At 45.5% G+C, this 11,684-nt stretch overlaps 1 long non-coding RNA gene across 1 annotated transcript; it reads left to right on the top strand.

The window, feature by feature from the left end:
• The first annotated feature begins 1,555 nt into the window (after nt 1-1,555).
• Nucleotides 1,556-3,429, top strand: LOC146890119 (uncharacterized). The gene is made up of 3 exons (XR_015735717.1): nt 1,556-2,174; nt 2,483-2,568; nt 3,198-3,429. It is a non-coding gene; the product is annotated as an uncharacterized LOC146890119 (long non-coding RNA).
• The last annotated feature ends 8,255 nt before the right edge of the window (nt 3,430-11,684 follow it).

Below are 11,684 nucleotides of genomic sequence, written 5' to 3'. Positions count from 1 at the left end.
TTCATACTCTAAGGTGAACCCTTTGCAACCATTGTGTTTCTCTAAGTGAAACTTCCTCTAAGTCACATACTATGTTTCCTGGAAATTTGACTGTACTTCATGCTTCCTACAAAAGGATGTAAATGCTGGGTCGTGAGATTGCCTCCCTGTACAGGATAAGTCTGCATAACTTTTCTCTAATTAAACCTTTTCAGTTAATTGAAGTGGCATGGTGTGATTCAGGGCGTGGAAGGTTTGTCCCCACACAAGCCTCAAGCATGGACCCCTGGTACAGCCCAGTTTCTTCATCTGCAAAATAAACACAATGATGCCCTTCATACCTTCCTCCTGAGTGTTCCCTAGACTCCAGGTTCCTGTGTGTTCTGATATCCAGATATCATGACCTGGATAACCACAAACCTGATAGCCAGGTCGGAGGGTGGTAAACTAGAAGATGCCTGGAACCATCGGCGGAAGCCTCTTATTTATGAGTTTATACTCTGACCTTCCTAAGTTCTGCTTAGTAAAGGAGCTGGGGACATGGCAGCTGTGATGGTTAATGGCCACAGATGGGTAAAGAATTGGGGTCATTCTGATCCATGGTTGGGTCCAATTCTGTGCCTTTTACTTCTCCTCTGGTGGCAATCTTGGCTTCCACAGACTCTTGAGTTCTACATCATCTGTAATGGTCAATTTTGAGAGTCCACCTGATTGAACTGAGAAACAGCCGGGGGATTTGTGAAACACAGGCCTGGGGATATCTGTGAGGCATTTCCAGACAGAGTCAGATCCCCATGGTTCTGACCTCATGCCTGGGTTAAGCCTTTGATGGATTCACGATGTGACAGCATTGCTTGGAGGTAAGAAAGGCAGAAGATAAGGGACCCAGTGACCTACTTCTCCTGAAGGCAAGTCATTGGGAACTCCCTTGCCTAGGTTTCTTCTTGTGTGCTCTTCTCTACTCTTTGGACACGGCGTGAACTGGTGTGTTTTACCATGCCTTCTCGGACATGATGAACTTACACCTTTGATATGGCAAGATAAATAAAATTTTCTTTCCTTTAAGTTGCTCTCAGGTATTTTGGCCACAGAAACACAAAAGTAAACCATTTAACAGCCTGCCTGCCCTTTACCTACCTAATTATCTATCTCCTTTCATCTCTGCCTGGGGTTGAGCTATTAAGAGCAGAGAGAGCTGTGTCCAAAATCTCAAGCCAATACACGAACTCCCAAAGCCACCTCTGTTCCATCCCCTGTTGTTCACCAATCTCTCAGAAATCTCATACGATTCCTGTTATTGGCAGATACGATGCTCCCCTATAGCACACCACTTTCACACAACTAGCATTTGTAGACAGGAAAAATGCTGCCACACAGGGCAAACTGGGCTTTTATGTGGCTTCCAGGCAGGAGACTGCAGCAAAATGCCACACACCTCCTTATCGACGCTCGCTTGCTGGGACCGCTATTCATTTTACGCACTGTATATCTCGGAATTTTCCATGACGTGGTGGGGAGCCGTGTTGCTTGCTCTCAGAATTATGCAAAAAGCCATTCTTTTCCTCCAGCAGCAAATTGTGGGCACTCTAGTGCTCTTTTGACTCCCAGAAAGCCATGGGGTGGGCTTTCCATGAAGGAAGTACAGAAAGAATGAATGGACGTCAACTATGTTAACCATCCCTCCCTAGAAGGGGGAGAGCTCCCTGCCCAAACCCAAATGTGACAGCCTCTCTGAGACAGCAAGTGTTTAAACACCCAAGGTTGATGTCTGTTCCTTTAGCCTGATGGCTCTATAGGCGGTGGGTGGGAGAGCAGCAACCAGCAGCTACCCTTTCTATTTTTCCAGTTAAGATAATTAAGCCAATATAACGTTCTTGAAAAGACAAGAAAAGTTGACCAGGAGAATGGAACCTTGTGTTTGTCAGCACCCAGCTCCAGGGGCCACTGAAGCCGTGTGAGTACTTGAGTCCCGGCACAGGGGCAGAATCAGATACTTTCCCCACTGGTGGAGGAGGAGCAAAGCCCGTGGCTTCCCACTTAGTCTGTCTTGATTACCTAGCTACTTGGGGAGCGTCTGAGAGGTTCCCAGGGCTCTCGGCTGCTTTCGGGCCTCCGATACCTTATCAGTGGATGTTTGGAGTGATTTCGCTCCTAATTTATCAGGCCGCTGCTACAGCTCCAAGTTCATTCTGTAGGTAAGTGATTCTGCCCTTCTCTTCTCTATAAGTATGCAGGGTGTAATAGAAAGGAGAAGGAGGGGGAGGGAAGGAAAAGGGAAGGGGGCAGGGAGAGGAGCAACACTTAAGAGGGACCCTCTGAAATGTCAACAAAGCTTGGCAGTGTCTGCAGGAAAAGACCCCCACCTCCAACCCTTTGCTTGGGTGGCTTGCAGCTTCTGCTGCTCAGGGTTTTAATGTTTTAGTCCCCAGACTAGGTTTGGTAGTTGGCAGGAAGGCCCATGGGTCTTTGGTAGTTTTTCCTCTCCCTATCCTATCTCTTTAAGTTCTGCTGTCGGTCTGCAGTACGTGGCTTTTGGTCCTGCATTCAAAGAATCACTTCCAGCCCAGCCTCATTGCTTATCTGGCTTTGGTAAGTTAACCGTAGATCACACGCTCTGCATTCTTCCCTGGGACGCTCTAATGCTGCCATTCTGTTTCAACTGGCTCTGCTCAAGTCATACCCCTGGGGATAAAGCTGAGGGGACCTTACAGTCAAGACCTCATGTCCTTCTCTTGTACCTCTTCTGATATGCTTCTGAACAAGCTGTGGGGAGCTTTGTCCACAGAGTGATCGTAAACAAGACTCGAGACTCTTATCACGGAACTCAGGAGCAGGCTATGATTCCTGTTTCCCAGTCTCTCCTCACACTTTGGAAACCACAACTTAAAACATTGGAATACCTCATTCCCTTACTAGACCAGCACCTCCCACAAAATGCCATCTTAGACCTTCATCTATGCATCTTTTCCTTAAAGAGCCTTCAGCCATTGACTGTCTCATGGTCTATTGCCTCCTTAAACACCAACATTAGCTAGACAGCACAAGTGTGGTGCTGTCCACCCCATGCTCCTCAAAGGTGCAGATTAAAACTGTGCAAATGGGACAAAAAGAAAATGAAAATTCTGTCTCCTGCATGACCTCATCTCACTCCTAAAGCAAAGAACTGTATTATGTCCGCTCCAATACACACAACAACTTGCTTAATTCTCTTGTTCTAGATTCAACCATTTCCTGCTATTGCCCTCGGTCTGGACCAACCCTTATGTTACAAAAAAATTTGGAAAAGTTGGAGACATTGCTACTTTACTTGTAGGTAAATCTTGTCTCTCAGAGTCCCTTCCCATGTACAAGGACCACCTCTATGATGCACCATTTCTTCTGAATCAGTGGAAGTTGGAGTAGGGGGTTCACATGGGAACTGGGCTTGCTGAGGACTGACAAGGGCAGGAAAGTGACCCAAAGAGTCTTGTTATAGGTGATTGCTTGGTAAATAAAGAAAAGAAAGGAATAGAGAGCCCAGTGAAGCCAACATTCCTTAGCAAATGTACATTGCTATCTCCTATGCACTGGGCTAGCTGAGATCAAAGGGACATGGGCTGTGGATAGACATCAGATTAAGCTTCCCTTTCATGGTCTCTATGCAGTCCCTGATGTTTGTTCACAGTAGACTACGTGGGATATTGGCTCCCCTTCTCCCACGTGATTACCAACCAGCCAAGGGCAGTGCGGGCTCACAGGTACCACAAATCATCAGGATTCCATGAAATGAGACAAGGTCCAGCTGTCAGATGAGAGGAAACATGTTTGGCCCATCTCCCTACTCCTCTTGTGTTGTATGAGGTTGCTTGTTTGTTTCCCGGCCGCCCAGCATCTCAGACCCAAAATAATCACACAGAAACTATATTAATAAAATTACTGCTTGATCTATTAGCTCTAACTTCTTCTTGGCTAGCTCTTACATCTTAATTTAACTCATTTCTATTATTCTGTGTATCACCACAAGGCTGTGGCTTACCAGGTAAAGTTCTGGCATCTGTCTCCAGTGGGGCTACATGGCTTCTCCCAACTCCACTTTCTTTTTCCCAGCATTCAAATGAGGACCAGATTTGTGGGTCATGCACAAGGGCTCAGATCTAAAGATTTGCACGTTGAGAGACAGAAGCAGCCAGAGTTCAGCAAGTACAGATTCTAGATTTGAGCGACCAGCCGACACAGCTAATGAGGGTCACTTGCACATGTGTGTGATACCAGAATGTGTGCAGAAATTGTCCCAGGAATGGAATGTGGGGCATTGGAGGAAGAAGAAAGGATATTCGCAGATTCATCAAAATTAAAATAAGCACATTCTAGAAAAGGTTGACTCTAGAAAGAAATTATCGCAAATAAAGCTCATTCCTCTTTTGCTTTCCGGAGGGGAATTACAAAGTTGCCATTAACAGAGAGTTAAAGCAAGCAAATGGGTATGGGCATGTGTGTTTTAGCTAAAAAACAAACTCAATAACTTTTTTTTTAAGCAATGCCTATGTTGAAAATAACACATTGTTCTACTCAGAATGAAAGCAGCGCTAGGCATCTAGAAGGTGATCAATAAGCACTTTCTGATTAATTGAAAATAAATCACAAAATAAAAATACAAATTAGAGATGCGTGCCTCTGCTGATGGTTCTCTCCCCCAAACTAATGAGCTGTTTATTTCCCTGGCACCGGCTACTTCTTAGAGGAGTAGTTAGCACAGAATGGTGCTTGCTGAGGCTGGGCAAGTGCTAATCAGTGTGACAGATTATGTCACCAAGTGATGACAGTTACAGAGACAAGAGAACAGACACCCACCAAACTCGCTTCATCTTTAATGAGTCATGGATGAACCTAGCTGTCCCTTAAGTGAGGATCTATGCTTAGTGCTTCCGCAAGGGCAGGAGAGCAGGTTCACGCTTGCCACACTCTGGGCAAGTCATGGGTATGATCGGCCATGAAAGAGGTGTTTACTGATAAGGGATTTCCAAACAAGGCACTTAACACTGGGTATAGATGGTGCAGAAGGATCCCATTGCCAGTAGAAGTGACTGTAATGAACATCCTTGCTTTCCTTGCAAGCATCCAATTCTTCTGATGAAAGTTGCCCACAGATTTCTCTGAGCAAAGGGAATGCTCAGTAGCCACAGTAAAGACATCCCACAGTGCTGTCTGAGCAGGACAGAAGGTTGTCTTTAGGATAATGAATCCAGAACCAACAGATAGACTCTGTTTCATATAACCACACAGGGATCTGGGCAAGAAATCTGCACTGCCTTCCTCAACATGTGGCTTCTACAATGGCCCCAGCATTGCTGTTTCTATCCAGCCAGAGGAAGGGGACATGGACAAGGGCTTTCTTTGCAGGCTGGCAAATGGCTATGTGTCGCTTGGACTCCTATCCGGTTGGCAAGAACATCCTTTTCTGGCTATACTTGGCAGCAAGGGAGACTGGAACTTGTAGTTTATAGCTGGGTCTTAGTGTTGAAGCCATATTCAAATCAGAAAGTAGAAGAATAAACTAAGGGTCTTTTCCCTCAAACAGCTTGTCCCAAAATTTGGGTCTTGAGCAGAATGACAAGGACTGAAGAGGACCAAACCTGAAATAATCTAGTGGTGGCCTCCTGAAGAAGTCCTCCTCTGACTTCCGCCATCTGGACCATGGAACCACCCTAATTCCTGCCTGTTTGTCAATTTTCTCTCTGACTGTAAGCACCTTTTTAGCCTAAGCTAGTCAGAATTTCTGTTTGTTGCTTGCCCTGGCCCATGCTTGGTTGGTTATTTAATTTTAGTTCTGGAAAAGGGATTAAGAGACTTTGAGGCCATTGAGGAAGGATCATTCCCTCGTGGACAGCTTTGGGTGGAGATATCAGGGTTTTGTTGAGTTGACTTCATTGGGCCTGTCAATCACTGTCCAGGAAAACACCTCACAGGAAATACAACTTATGGAAGGACACACTAAGGATATGGAAAAAGTAATTACCCCTTAATGAGATAATGTACTTATTCTGTCCAGAAATGCCTCTCCCTTGTTTGGGTCTACCCTAGCTTGCCTAACTTTTCTTTTTTCTTCCTTCTATTTCTTTTTCATAAATAAATTGGCCAAAACATTAAGCATACTTATACAGATGCTCGGGGCATTCTTACTCTTTCTCTGAGACCCCCATCCTATGCCTCAACTGCATTGCTATCAGTTGCTATAGACAAACAGGTGTGCTTTCTTTGACCCATGCTGGCTAGTTTTATGCCAGCTTGACACAGGCTAGAAACATTTGAGAGATAAAAACCTCAACTGAGAAAATGTTTCCATACAATCAGGGCTGTAGGTAAGACTATAGAACACTTTTCTTAGTGATTGTTGTGGGAGGGGCCTGCCCATTGTGGGTGGTACCATCCCTAGGCTCAAGGTCCTGGGTGATGGCTGTGGGAAGCCCTCACCCTTGTAAGTGGAGCCTGGGACGGTCTTACAGAACCACTGGCCTAGTGGTCCTGTGTTCTATAAGAAAGGAAGCTGAGCACGTCATGGAGAGTATGTTGGTAGGCAGCTCCCCTCCATGGCCTCTGCAGCAGTTCCTGCCTCCAGGTTCCTGCCCTGCTTGAGTTCCTGTTCTGACTTCCTTCAGTGATGAACAGCTATGCTGAAGTGTAAGCCAAATACACCCTTTCCTCTTCAAGTTGCTTTTGGTCATGGTGTTTCATTAGCAACAGACCTCTAACTGGAACAGGCTGTCTGTTCTTTTTAATTTCTTTTCTCCCGGCAGCTTACCTGACCTTTTTTTTTTTTTTCCCCAAACTCAAATAAAATTGTCTTTGAGCTTCCTTCCCAGTCTATCTCAAAATTCCTTTATTATTGAGACTAAGAACCCGAAAGGAAACCCCAATTTCCTCGGCAGTAGTTCCGTTGTTTACGGGCCCATGGTAAAGGGAGAATGTGATGGAGCCAAGATACTCATTCCATGGTGGCCAGGACAGAAAAGGAGAGAGGAGGGACTGAAGATACTATATTCCCTTCAAGGTCATGCCCCTAATGACCTGACTTCCTTCCACTAGGCTCCACAACTATCCAGGAAGCCAAGAAAACCGTACTGCCTTCCCCCAGTCTCTTCATATCTGTCTTGACTTTATCCATCACTCTTCCCTCTCAGTGACTTCATGTGAGCTGGAAACTCCAGGGTGGCCCAGTCAGCTCCTGCAAGGTCCAGGACACAGTAACCATTTGAACCTTCCCCGGGTGTTCTGTTTGAGCTGGTCTTGGTTTACATCTGCAATATGTAAATTAATTAGCAATACATCTCACAAGTGGGTTATGCCTGGGTCACCATTTGAACGTAAGTCTGCGACCTTCACAATTTTACCAGATATAGGCTTAATTGTGGTGACAAGCAGGAATCTGCACATTAGCAGTCATCAGTGTACAGCCGTATGATGAACCCAAATGAGAATTCTGTCCCCTCTGGGATATTATTACAGGCAACCAATGCCAGGCGTATGTACATTCAAAACCAGATGCCTTTTAAGGTCGCCCCTTCCCCTCATTGTAATGCAAATTGCCTGAATCAAGGCATCTAGAAAGTGCCTGAGAGGTGCATGGGAGAGCATCTTAAATAAGTAACACGTCAAAATCCAGGACATTCCTTAATTAATTGGGAGATATAACAAAATAAAACAGGCCTCAGCCAAGGGGAACTTGCTGACACCAGGCAGTCTTGGAACACCCTCCAGAAACATGAGAAACTCCTCTAGTTACTTTGCAAATTCCTTGAGGAGAAACACCCCCAGCGCTCCCCAGAACACCCTGTTTTCCTTGAGGTGTGGAGGGAGGGAAGGAGAGGTGGGGACTGGAAGGAGCTACCATCTGCAAAGGCTTTTGCTAATTGGCAGAGGACAAGGCGCAGGTTCGAAACTGACTAGGATGCAAACTGCATTGGATGCAAACTGCACTGGATGCAGTGGGCCCTTGTACTTAATAATAGCCTAACGGGTTTCAACCGAAAGACACGTGATGGAGAGATGCCATGAAAAATTCAGTGAGCACAAGGTCCTGAACCCACATTTTCTCTCATAACGAGGAAAGCCCAGGGCCTCGGGTACCAAGTTACAAACCAATCAGGGCTTCGGGTCTCTTTCAGAGCTGTGTTACTAAGTGCTGTGTAGGTGTGAAAAGCCTTATTACCATGTAATTTTGTTGGAAGCAGACTTCCAAGTACCTGCTTTGCTTTATATTCACATACACACACAAAAAAGATCAAAATGTATTTTATTTCTTAACAATAGCCAATTTGGCGATAATTACTATAAAATACAAAAAAAAAATTTAAGTCATAGCGCCCAAGTGAAGCCCTATGTTGCTCCCCTTTGTACACGGATATCTTCTTATTTATTGCCTTTCCAATAATGAACTTTGAGATAAACAACAGAGAAAGTAATTTGTTTTTTGACAATGCTGAACCTTTGAATAGAGAAAATCACACAGTTGAACACAGAGCGCAGTCCTGTGTGGTAAAGTGGTATCCATGGCAACCAATAGATTTTTATGCTAAGTCTGGCCTTTAAAAACATTTCACGTTTTACCACTGAGAAAAAGATGGCCTTGATTTAAAAATGATACAACAAGTACCTCAGATGGGCATGCTTTCTGCTCTGGGCTGCAAACTCAATTAAGAGGCACCCTCCTCAGCTCCGAATCCCCTCAATAGTATGTGTGTCATCTTTGACGTACGCGGCAGCCCGGTGAAAAAGGAAAAGGTTGGACGGTCCGTGTTCTGCTGCAGGGGGCCAAGGCAGTTTGTTTTTCCACTTGTTCTTCTTGGATTTAACACCAGGAGCAGAAAAAGGGGAGAGTAAAAATAGCATGTTGGCCTCTTATCTGAGTCTGTGATCATGGTGACCATGAAAATATTATGCCCTGCGTATCTCGGGAACGGCTCTGACCACATTCGCTTATTATAACTTGAAATAATGGATGAAGAAATACCTACCGCACCCACTGCTGACTGAGCACCCCGAATTAGTGCCTGCGCACGTTTGGAAAGTTGGGTATCAAAAAAACGGAATGAACTCGTGGCCAAGGGTTCTTACTGTCGTATTAATAGTATGTTTCAATAAAAAGAGAAAGGAGGGGCCTGATAGGAAGAATGAATGAATGAGAGAGAGAGAGAGAGAGAGAGAGAGAGAGAGAGAGAGAGACTCTTGAAAGTTGCATCAAAAGAAGATGAAGTAACTCTCCTTGAAAGGCATTCTCTTTCCCTGCTGTTCTTCAGTTCTTACTTTGTTTGTAGCTAAGGCTAGCCCTGAACTAGTCTTTAGCCAGGCTAGTTTTCTACTCAGAGCAACCTCCTGCTCTACCTTCCAATCGTCCTGCTTGGTTTTCAGTTCTTTCAAGCCTTCCCTTCCAAGGGAGTGATTTTTATTCCTTTTGTGTGGGAGGCTTGTCCTTTAGGCCTCAAAGCAGGGCCTCACAAAGAGTCAGCAAGACCTGTGTTGTTGTTGTTGTTGTTCTTTTTCCTTCTTCTTTCTCTTCTTTCTGTTCTTTTTCTTCTTCTTCTTCTTCTTCTTCTTCTTCTTCTTCTTCTTCTTCTGCTGCTGCTGCTGCTGCTGCTGCTGCTTGCTGCTGCTGCTGCTGCTGCTGCTACTGGTGGTGGTCACCTCTGCTGGAAAGTTTTCACAACTGGATAAGGGTGTGTACTAAATTACCTCCTGAAATTTAGATCTGGAAGCAGTGACCTTAACACTTCGGAAGCTGACTGGAAATGAGACTTTGGAGCACTGACCACGCTGAAATGAGACCAACAGGGCGGGCCATCTTCCCATCTTACTGGGGGCCATAGATAAGAAGGGGTGACCAGGATTCGGGAGGAGACACCAGCGATGTGTGCACAGAGGGAAGACAGCGCAAGAACACAGGAAGAAGCAGAAAGCAGACCTTCCAAGCCAACCAAGGAGTCCTCAGGAGAAGACAGACTTGGTGAGGCGTTGATCTTGGATTTCCAGCCTCCATCATGACAAGAAGATATATTTCTGTTGTTTAAGCTGCCCCGACTGTAGAGCTCTTTCACAGCAGCCCGAGGAAACTAATGCCATTCGAGTGCGGGTGGAGTGGCTTCTCGAGGGTGTATCAAACAGTCTGCTCGGCAGAGGGGTCAAGGTTAGGGAAACAAAGCACTTGGCTGTGTGTGTAAGAGAGAGGGGGGGCGGGGAGGAACGACGGACGGGGATGGATGGATGGAGGGAGGGAGGGAGTTAGGGGACATTTGGGGGAGGCTTTGAGTAGAATGGAACTGGGGTCAACCTCAGGCTGCCCCTCTTGTCTCTGGGACTCATCCTCTCTATTTGTCAATAGTCAAGATGGAACAATTTTTTGGCTCCTCTGAGGAATCAAGAACATCATACAGAATGCACAGTGAAAAGCTGACCTGCCTTCCAGACAGCCAAATACCTGAGAGCTATTGGACCCAGGATGATGGGGATTCTGGAGAGGAACGGGGGCACGGTCTGAACTCTCCTCCTCTAGTCCCAGGCTCGGACAGATGCCAGACCTTCAGCCCAGGACCACACATCAGCCACCTGCCCAGAGGCATGAGTCATCCATCTCTCTAAGATAATTTTCCTCCTTCAGCCCAGAGAGCGAGCTCTGGGCTATCTTTGGCCATGAAAGAATGTTGATGGTTTCACACACGAAAACATAAATCACTCTCTTTAGGCCTTGTTAACTTTTGCTTATAAAGTGTTTTAATGTAGAACTGTCAGGACCCCGTGAAAAGAATGGGCAGTGACAGGTTTAGGATTAAAATCTTCTCGGGTAGTTAGGATGGTGAGTTAGGTTATAAATTGCTTTTAAAGAGCCGAGGCGGGAACTGAGAGCTTCCATGCCTACTCAAACGATACCAAGGAGGCAGCCGGGATGAGTTCATGTTAGTAATTCATCTTAATTATTTGTCAGCAAAGCCATCTTAATAAGGGATGTCTTTCATTTGATTAAAATGACCCTTGGTAATCTCCAAAGGCCTTGTCTGAGAAGCTGCATGGAAAGGAAAAAGCAGAGTCTGGTTTTGGGATTTTATGCCTCACGCAAGAAGGATGGAATCAGTTAAAAAATATATATCAATGCACAGAAACAACTTAGATGTCCGATGGCATGAATGCATCAGTCAGTCTCTGGTGACCCTACTTGCTATACCGCCAAGATATCAACGGGCTACATCATTTCTCTCACAAGGTATTATCACAACTCAGAGCTGGCCCCAGGGTTAGTAGTTGACTGACAGGGAGGTGGGGCTTGAGGAAAAAGCCAGAGCCAATCATTGCACACCCTGCACAAAGCAGGGGCTGCATGGCCAGGCTTTGTGCAATAAGGGATTCCACCGCTCAGTAGCCTTCTGCACCCAGAGGAAATGTACTGAGGGATTCTGGGTAAGAATCAGACTGAACAATGCGTAAGGGAGAGGAGCAGTCTAGAATGAGGGCCAGGAGACCATGATGTTGTCCATGATGACCAGGACTTTTAATTGCTTGGGGGAAGACACAGGGCCAAAACGAGTATTGTGGTCAACGTTCTTAAGAGTCCAGGTCATCCAAATCTATCATTGTTCATTTATTCATTTCCTTACTATTGCACAAAGAGTTATTACACACCTGAATGGGTCATACTAATCCAGGACCTGGGAGATTTCCATGAACAAAACCAACAAAACTAT

Source organism: Myodes glareolus, chromosome 20, assembly GCF_982192425.1.
Source record: "Myodes glareolus chromosome 20, mMyoGla1.1, whole genome shotgun sequence".
Classification (NCBI taxonomy): Eukaryota; Metazoa; Chordata; class Mammalia; order Rodentia; family Cricetidae; genus Myodes; species Myodes glareolus.
Note: the sequence above shows the minus strand (reverse complement) of the source record. Positions and strands in the feature narration are given on the sequence as shown.